Raw genomic sequence first — 24318 nt, forward strand, 5'->3', positions numbered from 1 at the left:
CATACTTTTGATTGAGCAGATCTGAACACTCTTTCTGTAGAAAATGCAACTGGACATTTGGAGCGCTAAGAGCGTAGTAGTGGAAAAAGGAATATATTCAAATATAAACTACACAGAAGCATTCTGTGAAACTTCTTTCTGATCTGAGCATTCAGCTAACAGAGTTAAACCATACTTTTGATTGAGCAGTTTTGAAACACTCTGTCTGTAGAAAATGCAACTGGACATTCGTAGCGCTAAGTGGGTAATAGTGGAAAAAAGAATATGTTCAAATATAAACTACACAGAAGCATTGTATGAAACTTCTTTCTGTTCTGTGCATTCAACTAACAGAGTTGAACCTTACTTTTGATTGAGCCGTTCTGAAACACTCTTTCTGTAGAAACTGCAATTGGACATTCTGAGCGCTAAGAGGCCTATATTGGGAAAAACAATGTCTACAAATAAAAACTACACAGAAGAATTGTGTGAAAATTCTTTCTGTTCTGTTTGTTCAACTAAAAGAGTTGAACCTTAGTTTTGATTGAGCCGTTCTGAAACACTCTTTCTGTAGAAAATGCAAGTGGAGATTCGGAGCGCTAAGAGGGTAATAGTGGAAAAAGGAATGTCTCCAAATATAAACTACACAGAATCATTCTGTGAAACTTCTTTCTGATCTGTGCATTCAGCTAACAGAGTTAAACCATACTTTTGAGTGAGCAGATCTGAACACTCTTTCTGTAGAAAATGCAACTGGACATTTGGAGCGCTAAGAGAGTAGTAGTGGAAAAAGGAATATATTCAAATATAAACTACACAGAAGCATTCTGTGAAACTTCTTTCTGATCTGAGCATTCAGCTAACAGAGTTAAACCATACTTTTGATTGAGCAGTTTTGAAACACTCTGTCTGTAGAAAATGCAACTGGACATTCGTAGCGCTAAGTGGGTAATAGTGGAAAAAAGAATATGTTCAAATATAAACTACACAGAAGCATTGTATGAAACTACTTTCTGTTCTGTGCATTCAACTAACAGAGTTGAACCTGATTTTGATTGAGAATTTCTGAAACACTCTTTCTGTAGAAACTGCAATTGGACATTCTGAGCGCTAAGAGGCCTCTATTGGGAAAAATAATATCTTCAAATAAAAACTACACAGAAGCATTGTGTGAAACTTATTTCTGATATGTTCATTAAGCTAACAGAGTTAAACCATACTTTTGATTGCGCAGTTCTGAACAATCTTTCTATAGAAAATGCAAGTGGACATTCGGAGCGCTAAGAGGGTAATAGTGGAAAAAGGAATATATTCAAATATAAACTACACAGTAGCATTCTGTGAAAAATCTTTCTGTTCTGTGCATTCAACTAACAGAGTTGAACCTTACTTTTGATTGAGCCGTTCTGAAACACTCTTTCTGTAGAAACTGCAATTGGACATGCTAAGCGCTAAGAGTCCTACATTGGGAAAAAGAATATCTTCAAATAAAAACTACACGGATGCATTCTGTGAAACTTATTTCTGATCTGTAAATTCAGTTAACAGAGATAAAACATATTTTTGATTGAGCAGTTATGAAACACTCTTTTTGTAGAAAATGCAAGTGGAGATTCGGAGCGCTAAGAAGGTAATAGTGGAAAAAGGAATGTCTTCAAATATAAACTACACAGAATCATTCGGTGAAACTTCTTTCTGATCTGTGCATTCAGCTAACACAGTTAAACCATACTTTTGATTGAGCAGATCTGAACACTCTTTCTGTAGAAAATGCAACTGGACATTTGGAGCGCTAAGAGCGTAGTAGTGGAAAAAAGAATATATTCAAATATAAACTACACAGAAGCATTCTGTGAACCTTTTTTCTGATCTGAGCATTCAGCTAACAGAGTTAAACCATACTTTTGATTGAGCAGTTTTGAAACACTCTGTCTGTAGAAAATGCAACTGGACATTCGTAGCGCTAAGTGGGTAATAGTGGAAAAAAGAATATGTTCAAATATAAACTACACAGAAGCATTGTATGAAACTTCTTTCTGTTCTGTGCATTCAACTAACAGAGTTGAACCTTACTTTTGATTGAGCCGTTGTGAAACACTCTTTCTGTAGAAACTGCAATTGGACATTCTGAGCGCTAAGAGGCCTATATTGGGAAAAACAATGTCTACAAATAAAAACTACACAGAAGAATTGTGTGAAAATTCTTTCTGTTCTGTTTGTTCAACTAAAAGAGTTGAACCTTAGTTTTGATTGAGCCGTTCTGAAACACTCTTTCTGTAGAAAATGCAAGTGGAGATTCGGAGCGCTAAGAGGGTAATAGTGGAAAAAGGAATGTCTCCAAATATAAACTACACAGAATCATTCTGTGAAACTTCTTTCTGATCTGTGCATTCAGCTAACAGAGTTAAACCATACTTTTGAGTGAGCAGATCTGAACACTCTTTCTGTAGAAAATGCAACTGGACATTTGGAGCGCTAAGAGAGTAGTAGTGGAAAAAGGAATATATTCAAATATAAACTACACAGAAGCATTCTGTGAAACTTCTTTCTGATCTGAGCATTCAGCTAACAGAGTTAAACCATACTTTTGATTGAGCAGTTTTGAAACACTCTGTCTGTAGAAAATGCAACTGGACATTCGTAGCGCTAAGTGGGTAATAGTGGAAAAAAGAATATGTTCAAATATAAACTACACAGAAGCATTGTATGAAACTACTTTCTGTTCTGTGCATTCAACTAACAGAGTTGAACCTGACTTTTGATTGAGAATTTCTGAAACACTCTTTCTGTAGAAACTGCAATTGGACATTCTGAGCGCTAAGAGGCCTCTATTGGGAAAAATAATATCTTCAAATAAAAACTACACAGAAGCATTGTGTGAAACTTATTTCTGATATGTTCATTAAGCTAACAGAGTTAAACCATACTTTTGATTGCGCAGTTCTGAACACTCTTTCTGTAGAAAATGCAAGTGGACATTCGGAGCGCTAAGAGGGTAATAGTGGAAAAAGGAATATATTCAAATATAAACTACACAGTAGCATTCTGTGAAAAATCTTTCTGTTCTGTGCATTCAACTAACAGAGTTGAACCTTACTTTTGATTGAGCCGTTCTGAAACACTCTTTCTGTAGAAACTGCAATTGGACATGCTAAGCGCTAAGAGTCCTACATTGGGAAAAAGAATATCTTCAAATAAAAACTACACGGATGCATTCTGTGAAACTTATTTCTGATCTGTAAATTCAGTTAACAGAGATAAAACATATTTTTGATTGAGCAGTTATGAAACACTCTTTTTGTAGAAAATGCAAGTGGAGATTCGGAGCGCTAAGAGGGTAATAGTGGAAAAAGGAATGTCTTCAAATATAAACTACACAGAATCATTCGGTGAAACTTCTTTCTGATCTGTGCATTCAGCTAACAGAGTTAAACCATACTTTTGATTGAGCAGATCTGAACACTCTTTCTGTAGAAAATGCAACTGGACATTTGGAGCGCTAAGAGCGTAGTAGTGGAAAAAGGAATATATTCAAATATAAACTACACAGAAGCATTCTGTGAAACTTCTTTCTGATCTGAGCATTCAGCTAACAGAGTTAAACCATACTTTTGATTGAGCAGTTTTGAAACACTCTGTCTGTAGAAAATGCAACTGGACATTCGTAGCGCTAAGTGGGTAATAGTGGAAAAAAGAATATGTTCAAATATAAACTACACAGAAGCATTGTATGAAACTACTTTCTGTTCTGTGCATTCAACTAACAGAGTTGAACCTTACTTTTGATTGAGCCGTTCTGAAACACTCTTTCTGTAGAAACTGCAATTGGACATTCTGAGCGCTAAGAGGCCTATATTGGGAAAAAGAATGTCTACAAATAAAAACTACACAGAAGAATTGTGTGAAACTTCTTTCTGTTCTGTTTGTTCAACTAAAAGAGTTGAACCTTAGTTTTGATTGAGCCGTTCTGAAACACTCTTTCTGTAGAAAATGCAAGTGGAGATTCGGAGCGCTAAGAGGGTAATAGTGGAAAAAGGAATGTCTCCAAATATAAACTACACAGAATCATTCTGTGAAACTTCTTTCTGATCTGTGCATTCAGCTAACAGAGTTAAACCATACTTTTGATTGAGCTGATCTGAACACTCTTTCTGTACAAAATGCAACTGGACATTTGGAGCGCTAAGAGAGTAGTAGTGGAAAAAGGAATATATTCAAATATAAACTACACAGAAGCATTCTGTGAAACTTCTTTCTGATCTGAGCATTCAGCTAACAGAGTTAAACCATACTTTTGATTGAGCAGTTTTGAAACACTCTGTCTGTAGAAAATGCAACTGGACATTCGTAGCGCTAAGTGGGTAATAGTGGAAAAAAGAATATGTTCAACTATAAACTACACAGAAGCATTGTATGAAACTTCTTTCTGTTCTGTGCATTCAACTAACAGAGTTGAACCTGACTTTTGATTGAGCCTTTCTGAAACACTCTTTCTGTAGAAACTGCAATTGGACATTCTGAGCGCTAAGAGGCCTCTATTGGGAAAAATAATATCTTCAAATAAAAACTACACAGAAGCATTGTGTGAAACTTATTTCTGAAATGTTCATTAAGCTAACAGAGTTAAACCATACTTTTGATTGCGCAGTTCTGAACACTCTTTCTGTAGAAAATGCAAGTGGACATTCGGAGCGCTAAGAGGGTAATAGTGGAAAAAGGAATATATTCAAATATAAACTACACAGTAGCATTCTGTGAAAATTCTTTCTGTTCTGTGCATTCAACTAACAGAGTTGAACCTTACTTTTGATTGAGCCGTTCTGAAACACTCTTTCTGTAGAAACTGCAATTGGACATGCTAAGCGCTAAGAGGCCTACATTGGGAAAAAGAATATCTTCAAATAAAAACTACACAGATGCATTCTGTGAAACTTATTTCTGATCTGTAAATTCAGTTAACAGAGATAAAACATATTTTTGATTGAGCAGTTATGAAACACTCTTTTTGTAGAAAATGCAAGTGGAGATTCGGAGTGCTAAGAGGGTAATAGTGGAAAAAGGAATGTCTTCAAATATAAACTACACAGAATCATTCGGTGAAACTTCTTTCTGATCTGTGCATTCAGCTAACAGAGTTAAACCATACTTTTGATTGAGCAGATCTGAACACTCTTTCTGTAGAAAATGCAACTGTACATTTGGAGCGCTAAGAGCGTAGTAGTGGAAAAAGGAATATATTCAAATATAAACTACACAGAAGCATTCTGTGAAACTTCTTTCTGATCTGAGCATTCAGTTAACAGAGTTAAACCATACTTTTGATTCAGCAGTTTTGAAACCCTCTGTCTGTAGAAAATGGAACTGGACATTCGTAGCGCTAAGTGGGTAATAGTGGAAAAAAGAATATGTTCAAATATAAACTACACAAAAGCATTGTATGAAACTTCTTTCTGTTCTGTGCATTCAACTAACAGAGTTGAACCTTACTTTTGATTGAGCCTTTCTGAAACACTCTTTCTGTAGAAACTGCAATTGGACACTCTGAGCGCTAAGAGGCCTATATTGGGAAAAATAATATCTTCAAATAAAAACTACACAGAAGCATTGTGCAAAACTTATTTCTGATATGTTCATTAAGCTAACAGAGTTAAACCATACTTTTGATTGCGCAGTTCTGAACACTCTTTCTGTAGAAACTGCAATTGGACATTCTGAGCGCTAAGAGGCCTATATTGGGAAAAAGAATGTCTACAAATAAAAACTACACAGAAGAATTGTGTGAAACTTCTTTCTGTTCTGTTTGTTCAACTAAAAGAGTTGAACCTTAGTTTTGATTGAGCCGTTCTGAAACACTCTTTCTGCAGAAAATGCAAGTGGAGATTCAGAGCGCTAAGAGGTTAATAGTGGAAAAAGGAATGTCTCCAAATAGAAACTACACAGAATCATTCTCTGAAACTTCTTTCTGATCTGTGCATTCAGCTAACAGAGTTAAACCATACATTTGATGGAGCAGATCTGAACACTCTTTCTGTAGAAAATGCAACTGGACATTTGGAGCGCTAAGAGAGTAGTAGTGGAAAAAGGAATATATTCAAATATAAACTACACAGAAGCATTCTGTGAAACTTCTTTCTGATCTGAGCATTCAGCTAACAGAGTTAAACCATACTTTTGATTGAGCAGTTTTGAAACACTCTGTCTGTAGAAAATGCAACTGGACATTCGTAGCGCTAAGTGGGTAATAGTGGAAAAAAGAATATGTTCAAATATAAACTACACAGAAGCATTGTATGAAACTTCTTTCTGTTCTGTGCATTCAACTAACAGAGTTGAACCTTACTTTGGACTGAGCCTTTCTTAAACACTCTTTCTGTAGAAACTGCAATTGGACATTCTGAGCGCTAAGAGGCCTATATTGGGAAAAATAATATCTTCAAATAAAAACTACACAGAAGCATTGTGTGAAACTTATTTCTGATATGTTCATTAAGCTAACAGAGTTAAACCATACTTTTGATTGCGCAGTTCTGAACACTCTTTCTGTAGAAAATTCAAGTGGACATTCGGAGCGCTAAGTGGGTAATAGTGGAAAAAGGAATATATTCAAATATAAACTACACAGTAGCATTCTGTGAAAATTCTTTCTGTTCTGTGCATTCAACTAACAGAGTTGAACCTTACTTTTGATTGAGCCGTTCTGAAACACTCTTTCTGTAGAAACTGCAATTGGACATTCTGAGGGCTAAGAGGCCTATATTGGGAAAAAGAATGTCTACAAATAAAAACTACACAGAAGAATTGTGTGAAACTTCTTTCTGTTCTGTTTGTTCAACTAAAAGAGTTGAACCTTAGTTTTGATTGAGCCGTTCTGAAACACTCTTTCTGTAGAAAATGCAAGTGGAGATTCGGAGCGCTAAGAGGGTAATAGTGGAAAAAGGAATGTCTCCAAATATAAACTACACAGAATCATTCTGTGAAACTTCTTTCTGATCTGTGCATTCAGCTAACAGAGTTAAACCATACTTTTGATTGAGCAGATCTGAACACTCTTTCTGTAGAAAATGCAACTGGACATTTGGAGCGCTAAGAGAGTAGTAGTGGAAAAAGGAATATATTCAAATATAAACTACACAGAAGCATTCTGTGAAACTTCTTTCTGATCTGAGCATTCAGCTAACAGAGTTAAACCATACTTTTGATTGAGCAGTTTTGAAACACTCTGTCTGTAGAAAATGCAACTGGACATTCGTAGCGCTAAGTGGGTAATAGTGGAAAAAAGAATATGTTCAAATATAAACTACACAGAATCATTGTATGAAACTTCTTTCTGTTCTGTGCATTCAACTAACAGAGTTGAACCTTACTTTTGATTGAGCCTTTCTGAAACACTCTTTCTGTAGAAACTGCAATTGGACATTCTGAGCGCTAAGAGGCCTATATTGGGAAAAATAATATCTTCAAATAAAAACTACACAGAAGCATTGTGTGAAACTTATTTCTGATATGTTCATTAAGCTAACAGAGTTAAACCATACTTTTGATTGCGCAGTTCTGAACACTCTTTCTGTAGAAAATGCAAGTGGACATTCGGAGCGCTAAGCGGGTAATAGTGGAAAAAGGAATATATTCAAATATAAACTACACAGAAGCATTCTGTGAAACTTCTTTCTGATCTCTGCATTCAACTAACTGAGTTAAACCTTGCTTTTGATTGAGCCGTTCTGAAACACTCTTTCTGTAGAAAATGCAATTGGACATTCTTATCGCTAAGAGGCCTATATTGGGAAAAAGAATATCTACACATAAAAACTACACAGAAGCATTTTGTGAAACTACTTTCTGTTCTGTGCATTCAACTAAAAGAGTTGAACATTTGTTTTGATTGAGCCGTTCTGAAACACTCTTTCTGTAGAAAATGAAAGTGGAGATTCGGAGCGCTAAAAGGGTAATAGTGGAAAAAGGAATGTCTTCAAATATAAACTACACAGAATCATTCTGTGAAACTTCTTTCTGTTCTGAGCATTCAGCTAACAGAGCTAAACCATACTTTTGACTGAGCAGTTTTGAAACACTCTGTCTGTAGAAAATGCAACTGGACATTCGGAGCGCTAAGTGGGTAATAATGGAAAAAGGAATATGTTCAAATATAAACTACACAGAAGCATTGTATGAAACTCCTTTCTGTTCTGTGCATTCAACTAACAGAGTTGAAACTTACTTTTGATTGAGCCGTTCTGAAACACTCTTTCTGTAGTAACTGCAATTGGACATTCTGAGAGCTAAGAGGCCTACATTGGGAAAAAGAATATCTTCAAATAAAAACTGCACAGAAGCATTCTGTGAAACATATTTCTGATCTGTGCATTCAGTTAACAGAGCTAAACCATACTTTTGATTGAGCAGTTATGAAAGACTCTTTGTGTAGAAAATGCAAGTGTACCTTCGGATCGCTAAGATTGTAATAGAGGAAAAAGGAATATCTCCAAATAAAAACTACACAGAAGCATTCTCTGAAACCACTTTTGGTTCTCTGCATTCAACTAACAGAGTTCAGCCTTACATTTGAAGGAGCAGTTCTGAAACACTCTTTGTGTAGAAACTGGAAGTGGATATTCGGAGTGCTAAGTGGGTAATAGTCAAAAAAGGGATATCTTCAACTAAATTCTACACAGAAGCATTCTGTGAAACTTCTTTCTGTTCTGTGCATTCAACTAAAAGAGGTGAACCTTACTTTTCATTGAGCCGTTCTGAAACACTCTTTCTATAGAAACTGCAATTGGACATTCTGAGCGCTAAGAGGCCTATATTGGTTAAAAGAATATCTTCATATAAACACTATACAGAAGCATTCTGTGAAACTTCTTTCTGATCTGTGCATTCAGCTAAGAGAGTTAAACCATACTTTTGATTGGGCAGTTCTGAAACACTCTTTCTGTAGAAAATGCAACTGGACATTTGGAGCGCTAAGTGGGTAATAGTGGAAAAAGGAATATCTTCAAATATAAACTACACAGAATCATTCTGTGAAACTTATTTCTGATCTGTGCATTCAGCTAACAGAATTAAAACATACTTTTGATTGAGCAGTTCTGAACACTCTTTCTGTAGAAAATGCAACTGCATATTAGGAGCGCTAAGTGGGTAGTAGTGGAAAAAGTAATATATTCAAATATAAACTACACAGAAGCATTGTATGAAACTTCTTTCTGTTCTGTGCATTCAACTAACAGAGTTGAACCTTATTTTTGATTGAGCCGTTCTGAAACACTCTTTCTGCAGAAAATGCAAGTGGATATTCGGAGTGCTAAGACGGTAATACTGGAAAAAGAATATATGCAACTATAAACTACACAGAAGCATTCTGTGAAACTTCTTTCTATTCTGTGCATTCAAATAACTGAGTTGAACCTTACTTTTGATGGAGCCGTTCTGAAACACTCTTTCTGTAGAAACTGCAATTGGATATTCTGAGCGCTAAGAGGCCTATATTGGGAAAAAGAATATCTTCAAATAAAAACAACACAGAAGCATTCTGTGAAACTTATTTCTGATATGGGCATTCAACTAATAGAGTAAAACCATACTTTTGATTGAGCCGTTCTGAACACTCTTTCTGTAGAAAATGCAAGGGGACATTCGGAGCGCTAAGAGGGTAATACTGGAAAAAGTAATATCTTCAAATATAAACTACACAGAATCATTCTGTGAAACTTCTTTCTGATCTGTGCATTCAGCTAACAGAGTTAAACCATACTTTTGATTGAGAAGTTCTGAACACTCTTTCTGTAGAATATGCAACTGGACATTTGGAGCGCTAAGAAGGTAGTAGTGGAAAAAGTATATATTCAAATATAAACTACACAGAAGCATTCTGTGAAACTTCTTTCTGATCTGAGCATTCAGCTAACAGAGTTAAACCATTCTTTTGATTGAGCAGTTTTGAAACACTCTGTCTGTAGAAAATGCAACTGGACATTCGGAGTGCTAAGTGGGTAATAGTGGAAAAAGGAATATGTTCAAATATAAACTACACAGAAGCATTGTATGAAACATCTTTCTCTTCTGTACATTCAACTAACAGAGTTGAACCTTACTTTTGATTGAGCCGTTCTTAAACACTCTTTCTGTAGAAACTGTAATTGGACATTCTGAGCGCTAAGAGGCCTATATTGTGAAAAATAATATATTCAAATAAAAATTACACAGAAGCATTGTGTGAAACTTATTTGTGATATGTGCATTCAGCTAACAGAGTTAAACCATACTTTTGATTGCACAGTTCTGAATACTCTTTCTGTAGAAAATGCAAGTGGACATTCCGAGCGCTAAGAGGGTAATAGTGGAAAAAGCAATATATCCAAATGTAAACTACACAGAAGCATTCTGTGAAACTTCTTTCTGTTCTCTGCATTCAAATAACTGAGTTGAACCTTGCTTTTGATTCAGCCGTTCTGAAACACTCTTTCTGTAGAAAATGCAATTGGACATTCTGAGCGCTAAGAGGCCTATATTGGGAAAAAGAATATCTACAAATAAAAACTACACAGAAGCATTCTGTGAAACTTCTTTCTGTTCTGTGCATTCAACTAAAAGTGTTGAACCTTAGTTTTGATTGAGCCGTTCTGAAACACTCTTTCTGTAGAAAATGCAAGTGGACATTCGGAGCGCTAAGATTGTAATAGTGGAAAAAGGAATATCTCCAAATAAAAACTACACAGAAGCATTCTCTGAAACTCCTTTCTGTTCTCTGCATTCAACTAACAGAGCTGAGTCTCAGTTTTGAAGGAGCAGTTCTGAAACACTCTTTGCGTAGGAAGTTCCAGGGGACATTCGGAGCGCTAATACGGTAATAGTCGAAAAAGGAATATCTTCAACTAAACACTTCACAGAAGCATTCTGTGAAACTACATTCTGTTCTGTGCATTCAACTAAAAGAGTTGAAACTTAGTTTTGATTGAGCCGTTCTGAAACACTCTTTCTGTAGAAAATGAAAGTGGAGATTCGGAGCGCTAAGAGGGTAATAGTGGAAAAAGGATTATGTTCAAATATAAACTACACAGAATCATTCTGTGAAACTTCTTTCTGATATGTGCATTCAGCTAACAGAGTTAAAGCATACTTTTGATAGAGTAGTTCTGAACACTCTTTCTGTAGAAAATGCAACTGGACATTTGGAGCGCTAAGAGGGTAGGAGTGGAAAAAGGAATATATTCAAATATAAGCTACACAGAAGCATTCTGTGAAACTTCTTTCTGATCTGAGCATTCAGCTAACAGAGTTAAACCATACTTTTGATTGAGGAGATTTGAAACACTCTGTCTGTAGAAAATGCAACTGGACATTCGGAGCGCTAAGTGGGTAATAATGGAAAAGGAATATGTTCAATATAAACTACACAGAAGCATTGTATGAAACTTCTTTCTGTTCTGTGCATTCAACTAACAGAGTTGAAGCTTACTTTTGATTGAGCCGTTCTGAAACACTCTTTCTGTAGAAACAGCAATTGGACATTCTGAGATCTAAGAGGCTTATATTGGGAAAAATAATATCTTCAAATAAAAACTACACGGCAGCATTGTGTGAAACTTATTTCTGATCTGTGCATTCAGCTAACAGAGTTAAACCATACTTTTGATTGCGCAGTTCTGAACACTCTTTCTGTAGAAAATGCAAGTGGACATTCGCAGCGCTAATACGGTAATAGTGGAAAAAGGAATATATTCAATTATAAACTACACAGAAGCATTCTGTGCAACTTCTTTCTGTTCTGTGCATTCAACTAACTGAGTTGAACCTTACTTTTGATGGAGCCGTTGTGAAACACTCTTTCTGTAGAAATTGCAATTGGACATTCTAACCGCTCGAAGGCCTATATTGGGAAAAAGAATATCTACAAATAAAAACTACACAGAAGCATTCTGTGAAACTTCTTTCGGATCTGTGCATTCAACTAACAGAGTAAAACCATACTTTTGATTGAGCCGTTCTGAACACTCTTTCTGTAGAAAATGCAAGTGGACGTTCGGAGCGCTAAGAGGGTAATAGTTGAAATAGCAATATATTCTAATATAAACTACACAGAAGCATTCTGTGAAACTTCTTTCTGTTCTGTGCATTCAACTAACAGAGTTGAATCTTACTTTTGATTGAGCCGTTCTGAAACACTCTTTCTGTAGAAACTGCAATGGGACTTTCTAAGCGCTAAGAGGCCTACATTGTTAAAAATAATATCTTCAAATAAAAACTACACAGAAGCATTCTGTGAAACTTATTTCTGATATGTGCATTCAGTTAACAGAGCTAAACCATACTTTTGATTGAGCAGTTATGAAACATTCTTTGTGTAGAAAATGCAAGTGGACCTTCGGAGCGCTAAGATTTTTATAGAGGAAAAACGATTATCTCCAAATAAAAACCACACAGAAGCATTCTCTGAAACTCTTTCTGTTCTCTGAATTCAACTAACAGAGTTTAGCCTTACTTTTGAAGGAACAGTTCTGAAACACTCTTTGTGTAGAAACTGCCAGTGGACATTCGGAGCGCTAAGTGTGTAATAGTCAATAAAGGGATATCTTCAACTAAATACTACACAGAAGCATTCTGTGAAACTTCTTCCTGTTTTGTGCATTCAACTAAAAGAGGTGAACCTTACTTTTCATTGAGCCGTTCTGAAACACTCTTTCTATAGAAACTGCAATTGGACATTGAGCGCTAAGAGGCCTATATTGGTAAAAAGAATATTTTCATATAAACACTACACAGAAGCATTCTGTGAAACTTCTTTCTGATCTGGGCATTCAGCTAACAGAGTTAAACCATACTTTTGATTGAGCAGTTCTGAAACACTCTTTCTGTAGAAAATGCTACAGGACATTTGGAGCGCTAAGTGGGTAATAGTGGAAAAAGGAATATCTTCAAATATCAACTACACAGAATCATTCTGTGAAACTTATTTCTGATCTGTGCATTCAGCTAACAGAGTTAAACCATACTTTTGATTGAGCAGTTCTGAACACTCTTTCTGTAGAAAATGCAAGTGGACATTTGGAGCGCTAAAAGGGTAGTAGTGGAAAAAGGAATATATTCAAATATAAACTACACAGAATCATTGTATGAAACTTCTTTCACTTCTGTGCATTCAACTAACAGAGTTGAACCTTATTTTTGATTGAGCCGTTCTGAAACATTCTTTCTGTGGAAAATGCAAGTGGATATTCGGAGCGCTAAGACGGTAATACTGGAAAAGGAATATATTCAAATATAAACTACACAGAAGCATTCTGTGAAACTTCTTTCTGTTCTGTGCATTCAAATAACTGAGTTGAACCTTACTTTTGATGGAGGGGTTCTGAAACACTCTTTCTGTAGAAACTGCAATTGGACATTCTGAGAGCTAAGAGGCCTATATTGGGAAAAAGAATATCTTCAAATAAAAATTACACAGAAGCATTCTGTGAAACTTATTTCTGATATGGGCATTCAACTAACAGAGTAAAACCATACTTTTGATTGAGCAGTTCTGAACACTCTTTCTGTAGAAAATGCAAGTGTACATTCGGAGTTCTAAGAGGGTAATACTGGAAATAGTAATATCTTCAAATATAAACTACACAGAATCATTCTGTGAAACTTCTTTCTGATCTGTGCATTCAGCTAACAGAATTAAACCATACTTTTGATTGAGCAGTTCTGAACACTCTTTCTGTAGAAAATGCAACTGGACATTTGGAGCGCTAAGAGGGTAGTAGTGGAAAAAGAAATATATTCAAATATAAACTACACAGAAGCATTCTGTGAAAGTTCTTTCTGATCTGAGCATTCAGCTAACAGAGTTAAACCATACTTTTGACTGAGCAGTTTTGAAACACTCTGTCTGTAGAAAATGCAACTGGACATTCGGAGCGCTAAGTTGATAATAGTGGAAAAAGGAATATGTTCAAATATAAACTACACAGAAGCATTGTATGAAACATCTTTCTGTTCTGTACATTCAACTAACTGAGTTGAACCTTGCTTTTGATTGAGCCGTTCTGACACTCTTTCTGTAGAAACCGCAATTGGACATTATGAGCCCAAAGAGGCCTATATTGGGAAAAATAATATATTCAAATAAAAACTACACAGAAGCATTGTGTGAAACTTACTTCTAATATGTGCATTCAGCTAACAGAGTTAAACCATACTTTTGATTGCGCAGTTCTGAACACTCTTTCTGTAGAAAATGCAAGTGGACATTTGGAGCGCTAAGAGGGTAATAGTGGAAAAAGCAATATACTCAAATATAAACTACACAGAAGCATTCTGTGAAACTTCCTTCTGTTCTCTGCATTCAACTAACTGAGTTGAACCTTGCTTTTGATTGAGCCGTTCTGGAACACTCTTTCTGTAGAAAATGCAATTGGACATTCTGAGCGCTAAGAGGCCTATATTGGGAAAAAGAATATCTACAAATAAAAACTACACAGAATCATTCCGTGAAACTTCTTTCTGTTCTGTGCATTCAACTAAAAGTGTTGAACCTTAGTTTTGATTGAGCCCTTCTGAAACACTCTTTCTGTAGAAAATGCAAGAGGACATTCGGAGCGCTAAGATAGTAATAGTGGAAAAAGTAATATATCCAAATAAAAACTACACAGAAGCATTCTCTGAAACTCCTTTCTGTTCTCTGCATTCAACTAACAGAGCTGAGCCTTACTTTTGAAGGAGCAGTTCTGAAACACTCTTTGTGTAGAAACTGCCAGTGGAAATTCAGAGCGCTAAGAGGGTAATAGTCGAAAAAGGAATATCTTCAACTAAATACTACACAGAAGCATTCTGTGAAACTACTTTCTGTTCTGTGCATTCAACTAAAAGAGCTGAAGCTTAGTTTTGATTGAGCCGTTCTGAAACACTCTTTCTGTAGAAAATGAAAGTGGAGATTCGGAGCGCTAAGAGGGTAATAGTGGAAAAAAGATTATCTACAAATATAAACTACACAGAATCATTCTGTGAAACTTCTTTCTGATATGTGCATTCAGCTAACAGAGTTAAACCATACTTTTGATAGTGCAGTTCTGAACACTCTTTCTGTAGAAAATGCAACTGGACATTTGGAGCGCTAAGAAGGTAGTAGTGGAAAAAGGAATATATTCAAATATAAGCTACACAGAAGCATTCTGTGAAACTTCTTTCTGATCTGAGCATTCAGCTAACAGAGTTAAACCATACTTTTGATTGCGCAGTTCTGAACACTCTTTCTGTAAAAATGCAAGTGGACATTCGGAGCGCTAATACGGTAATAGTGGAAAAAGGAATATATTCAAATATAAGCTACACAGAAGCATTCTGTGAAACTTCTTTCTGATCTGAGCACTCAGCTAACAGAGTTAAACCATACTTTTGATTGAGGAGATTTGAAACACTCTGTCTGTAGAAAATGCAACTGGACATTCGGAGCGCTAAGTGGGTAATAATGGAAAAAGGAATATGTTCAAATATAAACTACACAGAAGCATTGTATGAAACTTCTTTCTGTTCTGTGCATTCAACTAACAGAGTTGAACCTTACTTTCGATTGAGCCGTTCTGAAACACTCTTTCTGTAGAAACTGCAATTGGACATTCTGAGCTCTAAGAGGCCTATATTGGGAAAAATAATATCTTCAAATAAAAACTACACAGCAGCATTGTGTGAAACTTATTTCTGATATGTGCATTCAGCTAACAGAGTTAAACCATACTTTTGATTGCGCAGTTCTGAACACTCTTTCTGTAGAAAATGCAAGTGGACATTCGGAGCGCTAATACGGTAATAGTGGAAAAAGGAATATATTCAATTATAAACTACACAGAAGCATTCTGTGAAACTTCTTTCTGTTCTGTGCATTCAACTAACAGAGTTGAACCTTAGTTTTGATTGAGCCGTTCTGAAACACTCTTTCTGTAGAAACTGCAATTGGACTTTCTAAGCGCTAAGAGGCCTACATTGTTAAAAAGAAAATCTTCAAATAAAAACTACACAGAAGCATTCTGTGAAACTTATTTCTGATCTGTGCATTCAGTTAACAGAGCTAAACCATACTTTTGATTGAGCAGTTATGAAACACTCTTTGTGTAGAAAATGCAAGTGGACCTTCGGAGCGCTAAGATTGTAATAGAGGAAAAAGGAATATCTCCAAATAAAAACCACACAGAAGCATTCTCTGAAACTCCTTTCTGTTCTCTGAATTCAACCAACAGAGTTTAGCCTTACTTTTGAAGGAGCAGTTCTGAAACACTCTTTGTGTAGAAACTGCCAGTGGACATTCGGAGCGCTAAGTGGGTAATAGTCAATAAAGGTATATCTTCAACTAAATACTACACAGAAGCATTCTGTGAAACTACTTTCTGTTCTGTGCATTCAACTAAAAGAGGTGAACCTTACTTTTCATTGAGCCGTTCTGAAACACTCTTTCTATAGAAACTGCAATTGGACATTCTGAGCGCTAAGAGGCCTATATTGGTAAAAAGAATATTTTCATATAAACACTACACAGAAGCATTCTGTGAAACTTCTTTCTGATCTGTGCATTCAGCTAACAGAGTTAAACCATACTTTTGATTGAGCAGTTCTGAAACACTCTTTCTGTAGAAAATGCTACTGGACATTTGGAGCACTAAGTGGGTAATAGTGGAAAAAGGAATATCTTCAAATATAAACTACACAGAATCATTCTGTGAAACTTCTTTCTGATCTGTGCATTCAGCTAACATAGTTAAACCATACTTTTGATTGAGCAGTTCTGAACACTCTTTCTGTAGAAAATGCAACTGGACATTTGGAGCGCTAAGAGAGTAGTAGTGGAAAAAGGAATATATTCAAATATAAACTACACAGAAGCATTGTATGAAACTTCTTTCTCTTCTGTGCATTCAACTAACAGAGTTGAACCTTATTTTTGATTGAGCCGTTCTGAAGCACTCTTTCTGTTGAAAATGCAAGTGGATATTCAGAGCCCCAAGACGGTAATACTGGAAAAGGAATATATTCAAATATAAACTACACAGAAGCATTCTGTGAAACTTCTTTCTGTTCTGTGCATTCAACTAACTGAGTTGAACCTTACTTTTGATGGAGCCGTTCTGAAACACTCTTTCTGTAGAAACTGCAATTGGACATTCTGAGCGCTAAGAGGCCTATATTGGGAAAAAGAATATCTAAAAATAAAAACTACACAGAAGCATTCTGTGAAACTTAGTTCTGATATGTGCATTCAACTAATAGAGTAAAACCATACTGATGATTGAGTCGTTCTGAACACTCTTTCTGTAGAAAATGCAAGTGGACATTGGGAGCTCTAAGAGGGTAATACTGGAAATAGTAATATCTTCAAATATAAACTGCACAGAATCATTCTGTGAAACTTCTTTCTGATCTGTGCATTCAGCTAACAGAATTAAACCATACTTTTCATTGAGCAGTTCTGAACACTCTTTCTGTAGAAAATGCAACTGGACATTTGGAGCGCTAAGAGGGTAGTAGAGGAAAAAGGAATATATTCAAATATAAACTACACAGAAGCATTCTGTGAAACTTATTTCTGATCTGAGCATTCAGCTAACAGTTAAACCATACTTTTGACTGAGAAGTTTTGAAACACTCTGTCTGTAGAAAATGCAACTGGACATTCGGAGCGCTAATTGGGTAATAGTGGAAAAAGGAATATGTTCAAATATAAACTACACAGAAGCATTGTATGAAACATCTTTCTGTTCTGTACATTCAACTAACAGAGTTGAACCTTACTTTTGATTTAGCCGTTCTGAAACACTCTTTCTGTAGAAACTGCAATTGGACATTCTGAGCCCTAAGAGGCCCATATTGGGAAAAATGATATATTCAAATAAAAACTACACAGAATCATTGTGTGAAACTTATTTCACATATGTGCATTCAGCTAACAGAGTTAAACCATACTTTTGATTGCGCAGTTCTGAACACTCTTTCTGTAGAAAATGCAAGTTGACATTCGGAGCGCTAAGAGGGTAATAGTGGAAAAAGCAATATACTCAAATATAAACTACACAGAAGCATTCTGTGAAACTTCTTTCTGTCCTCTGCATTCAACTAACTGAGTTGAAACTTGCTTTTGATTGAGCCGTTCTGGAACACTCTTTCTGTAGAAAATGCAATTGGACATTCTGAGCGCTAAGAGGCCTATATTGGGAAAAAGAATATCTACAAATAAAAACTACACAGAAGCATTCTGTGAAACTTATTTCTGATATGGGCATTCAACTAAAAGTGTTGAACCTTAGTTTTGATTGAGCCGTTCTGAAACTCTCTTTCGGTAGAAAATGCAAGTGGACATTCGTAGCGCTAAGATAGTAATAGTGGAAAAAGGAATATCTCCAAATAAAAACTACACAGAAGCATTCTCTGAAACTCCTTTCTGTTCTCTGCATTCAACTAACAGAGCTGAGCCTTACTTTTGATGGAGCCCTTCTGAAACACTCTTTCTGTAGAAACTGCCAGTGGAAATTCAGAGCGCTAAGAGGGTGATAGTCGAAAAAGGAATATCTTCAACTAAATACTACACAGAAGCATTCTGTGGAACTCCTTTCTGTTCTGTGCATTCAACTAAAAGAGTTGAACCTTAGTTTTGATTGAGCCATTCTGAAACACTCTTTCTGTAAAAAATGAAAGTGGAGATTCGGAGCGCTAAGAGGGTAATAGTGGAAAAAGGACTATCTTCAAATATAAACTACGCAGAATCATTCTGTGAAACTTCTTTCTGATATGTGCATTCAGCTAACAGAGTTAAACCATACTTTTGATAGAGCAGTTCTGAACACTCTTTCTGTAGAAAATGCAACTGTACATTTGGAACGCTAAGAGGGTAGTAGTGGAAAAAATAATATATTCAAATATAAGCTACACAGAAGCATTCTGTGAAACTTCTTTCTGATCTGAGCATTCAGCTAACAGAGTTAAACCATACTTTTGATTGAGGAGATTTGAAACACTCTGTCTGTAGAAAATGCAACTAGACATTCGGAGCGCTAAGTGGGTAATAATGGAAAAAGAATATGTTCAAATATAAACTACACAGAAGCATTGTATGAAACTTCTTTCTGTTCTGTGCATTCAAGTAACAGAGTTGAACCTTACTTTTGATTGAGCCGTTCTGAAACACTCTTTCTGTAGAAAATGCAAGTGGACATTTGGAGCGCTAAAAGGGTAGTAGTGGAAAAAGGAATATATTCAAATATAAACTACACAGAAGCATTGTATGAAACTTCTTTCTGTTCTGTGCATTCAACTAACAGAGTTGAACCTTACTTTCGATTGAGCCGTTCTGAAACACTCTTTCTGTAGAAACTGCAATTGGACATTCTGAGCTCTAAGAGGCCTATATTGGGAAAAATAATATCTTCAAATAAAAACTACACAGCAGCATTGTGTGAAACTTATTTCTGATATGTGCATTCAGCTAACAGAGTTAAACCATACTTTTGATTGCGCAGTTCTGAACACTCTTTCTGTAGAAAATGCAAGTGGACATTCGGAGCGCTAATACGGTAATAGTGGAAAAAGGAATATATTCAATTATAAACTACACAGAAGCATTCTGTGAAACTTCTTTCTGTTCTGTGCATTCAACTAACAGAGTTGAACCTTAGTTTTGATTGAGCCGTTCTGAAACACTCTTTCTGTAGAAACTGCAATTGGACTTTCTAAGCGCTAAGAGGCCTACATTGTTAAAAAGAAAATCTTCAAATAAAAACTACACAGAAGCATTCTGTGAAACTTATTTCTGATCTGTGCATTCAGTTAACAGAGCTAAACCATACTTTTGATTGAGCAGTTATGAAACACTCTTTGTGTAGAAAATGCAAGTGGACCTTCGGAGCGCTAAGATTGTAATAGAGGAAAAAGGAATATCTCCAAATAAAAACCACACAGAAGCATTCTCTGAAACTCCTTTCTGTTCTCTGAATTCAACCAACAGAGTTTAGCCTTACTTTTGAAGGAGCAGTTCTGAAACACTCTTTGTGTAGAAACTGCCAGTGGACATTCGGAGCGCTAAGTGGGTAATAGTCAATAAAGGTATATCTTCAACTAAATACTACACAGAAGCATTCTGTGAAACTTCTTTCTGTTCTGTGCATTCAACTAAAAGAGGTGAACCTTACTTTTCATTGAGCCGTTCTGAAACACTCTTTCTATAGAAACTGCAATTGGACATTCTGAGCGCTAAGAGGCCTATATTGGTAAAAAGAATATTTTCATATAAACACTACAAAGAAGCATTCTGTGAAACTTCTTTCTGATCTGTGCATTCAGCTAACAGAGTTAAACCATACTTTTGATTGAGCAGTTCTGAAACACTCTTTCTGTAGAAAATGCTACTGGACATTTGGAGCACTAAGTGGGTAACAGTGGAAAAAGGAATATCTTCAAATATAAACTACACAGAATCATTCTGTGAAACTTCTTTCTGATCTGTGCATTCAGCTAACAGAGTTAAACCATACTTTTGATTGAGCAGTTCTGAACACTCTTTCTGTAGAAAATGCAACTGGACATTTGGAGCGCTAAGAGGGTAGTAGTGGAAAAAGGAATATATTCAAATATAAACTACACAGAAGCATTCTGTGAAACTTCTTTCTGTTCTCTGCATTCAAATAACTGAGTTGAACCTTGCTTTTGATTCAGCCGTTCTGAAACACTCTTTCTGTAGAAAATGCAATTGGACATTCTGAGCGCTAAGAGGCCTATATTGGGAAAAAGAATATCTACAAATAAAAACTACACAGAAGCATTCTGTGAAACTTCTTTCTGTTCTGTGCATTCAACTAAAAGTGTTGAACCTTAGTTTTGATTGAGCCGTTCTGAAACACTCTTTCTGTAGAAAATGCAAGTGGACATTCGGAGCGCTAAGATTGTAATAGTGGAAAAAGGAATATCTCCAAATAAAAACTACACAGAAGCATTCTCTGAAACTCCTTTCTGTTCTCTGCATTCAACTAACAGAGCTGAGTCTCAGTTTTGAAGGAGCAGTTCTGAAACACTCTTTGCGTAGGAAGTTCCAGGGGACATTCGGAGCGCTAATACGGTAATAGTCGAAAAAGGAATATCTTCAACTAAACACTTCACAGAAGCATTCTGTGAAACTACTTTCTGTTCTGTGCATTCAACTAAAAGAGTTGAAACTTAGTTTTGATTGAGCCGTTCTGAAACACTCTTTCTGTAGAAAATGAAAGTGGAGATTCGGAGCGCTAAGAGGGTAATAGTGGAAAAAGGATTATGTTCAAATATAAACTACACAGAATCATTCTGTGAAACTTCTTTCTGATATGTGCATTCAGCTAACAGAGTTAAAGCATACTTTTGATAGAGTAGTTCTGAACACTCTTTCTGTAGAAAATGCAACTGGACATTTGGAGCGCTAAGAGGGTAGGAGTGGAAAAAGGAATATATTCAAATATAAGCTACACAGAAGCATTCTGTGAAACTTCTTTCTGATCTGAGCATTCAGCTAACAGAGTTAAACCATACTTTTGAGTGAGGAGATTTGAAACACTCTGTCTGTAGAAAATGCAACTGGACATTCGGAGCGCTAAGTGGGTAATAATGGAAAAGGAATATGTTCAATATAAACTACACAGAAGCATTGTATGAAACTTCTTTCTGTTCTGTGCATTCAACTAACAGAGTTGAAGCTTACTTTTGATTGAGCCGTTCTGAAACACTCTTTCTGTAGAAACAGCAATTGGACATTCTGAGATCTAAGAGGCTTATATTGGGAAAAATAATATCTTCAAATAAAAACTACACGGCAGCATTGTGTGAAACTTATTTCTGATCTGTGCATTCAGCTAACAGAGTTAAACCATACTTTTGATTGCGCAGTTCTGAACACTCTTTCTGTAGAAAATGCAAGTGGACATTCGCAGCGCTAATACGGTAATAGTGGAAAAAGGAATATATTCAATTATAAACTACACAGAAGCATTCTGTGCAACTTCTTTCTGTTCTGTGCATTCAACTAACTGAGTTGAACCTTACTTTTGATGGAGCCGTTGTGAAACACTCTTTCTGTAGAAATTGCAATTGGACATTCTAACCGCTCGAAGGCCTATATTGGGAAAAAGAATATCTACAAATAAAAACTACACAGAAGCATTCTGTGAAACTTCTTTCGGATCTGTGCATTCAACTAACAGAGTAAAACCATACTTTTGATTGAGCCGTTCTGAACACTCTTTCTGTAGAAAATGCAAGTGGACGTTCGGAGCGCTAAGAGGGTAATAGTTGAAATAGCAATATATTCTAATATAAACTACACAGAAGCATTCTGTGAAACTTCTTTCTGTTCTGTGCATTCAACTAACAGAGTTGAATCTTACTTTTGATTGAGCCGTTCTGAAACACTCTTTCTGTAGAAACTGCAATGGGACTTTCTAAGCGCTAAGAGGCCTACATTGTTAAAAATAATATCTTCAAATAAAAACTACACAGAAGCATTCTGTGAAACTTATTTCTGATATGTGCATTCAGTTAACAGAGCTAAACCATACTTTTGATTGAGCAGTTATGAAACATTCTTTGTGTAGAAAATGCAAGTGGACCTTCGGAGCGCTAAGATTTTTATAGAGGAAAAACGATTATCTCCAAATAAAAACCACACAGAAGCATTCTCTGAAACTCTTTCTGTTCTCTGAATTCAACTAACAGAGTTTAGCCTTACTTTTGAAGGAACAGTTCTGAAACACTCTTTGTGTAGAAACTGCCAGTGGACATTCGGAGCGCTAAGTGTGTAATAGTCAATAAAGGGATATCTTCAACTAAATACTACACAGAAGCATTCTGTGAAACTTCTTCCTGTTTTGTGCATTCAACTAAAAGAGGTGAACCTTACTTTTCATTGAGCCGTTCTGAAACACTCTTTCTATAGAAACTGCAATTGGACATTGAGCGCTAAGAGGCCTATATTGGTAAAAAGAATATTTTCATATAAACACTACACAGAAGCATTCTGTGAAACTTCTTTCTGATCTGGGCATTCAGCTAACAGAGTTAAACCATACTTTTGATTGAGCAGTTCTGAAACACTCTTTCTGTAGAAAATGCTACAGGACATTTGGAGCGCTAAGTGGGTAATAGTGGAAAAAGGAATATCTTCAAATATCAACTACACAGAATCATTCTGTGAAACTTATTTCTGATCTGTGCATTCAGCTAACAGAGTTAAACCATACTTTTGATTGAGCAGTTCTGAACACTCTTTCTGTAGAAAATGCAAGTGGACATTTGGAGCGCTAAAAGGGTAGTAGTGGAAAAAGGAATATATTCAAATATAAACTACACAGAATCATTGTATGAAACTTCTTTCACTTCTGTGCATTCAACTAACAGAGTTGAACCTTATTTTTGATTGAGCCGTTCTGAAACATTCTTTCTGTGGAAAATGCAAGTGGATATTCGGAGCGCTAAGACGGTAATACTGGAAAAGGAATATATTCAAATATAAACTACACAGAAGCATTCTGTGAAACTTCTTTCTGTTCTGTGCATTCAAATAACTGAGTTGAACCTTACTTTTGATGGAGGGGTTCTGAAACACTCTTTCTGTAGAAACTGCAATTGGACATTCTGAGAGCTAAGAGGCCTATATTGGGAAAAAGAATATCTTCAAATAAAAATTACACAGAAGCATTCTGTGAAACTTATTTCTGATATGGGCATTCAACTAACAGAGTAAAACCATACTTTTGATTGAGCAGTTCTGAACACTCTTTCTGTAGAAAATGCAAGTGTACATTCGGAGTTCTAAGAGGGTAATACTGGAAATAGTAATATCTTCAAATATAAACTACACAGAATCATTCTGTGAAACTTCTTTCTGATCTGTGCATTCAGCTAACAGAATTAAACCATACTTTTGATTGAGCAGTTCTGAACACTCTTTCTGTAGAAAATGCAACTGGACATTTGGAGCGCTAAGAGGGTAGTAGTGGAAAAAGAAATATATTCAAATATAAACTACACAGAAGCATTCTGTGAAAGTTCTTTCTGATCTGAGCATTCAGCTAACAGAGTTAAACCATACTTTTGACTGAGCAGTTTTGAAACACTCTGTCTGTAGAAAATGCAACTGGACATTCGGAGCGCTAAGTTGATAATAGTGGAAAAAGGAATATGTTCAAATATAAACTACACAGAAGCATTGTATGAAACATCTTTCTGTTCTGTACATTCAACTAACTGAGTTGAACCTTGCTTTTGATTGAGCCGTTCTGACACTCTTTCTGTAGAAACCGCAATTGGACATTATGAGCCCAAAGAGGCCTATATTGGGAAAAATAATATATTCAA

The sequence above is a fragment of the Symphalangus syndactylus genome, chromosome 14, assembly GCF_028878055.3.
Source record: "Symphalangus syndactylus isolate Jambi chromosome 14, NHGRI_mSymSyn1-v2.1_pri, whole genome shotgun sequence".
Lineage (NCBI taxonomy): Eukaryota > Metazoa > Chordata > Mammalia > Primates > Hylobatidae > Symphalangus > Symphalangus syndactylus.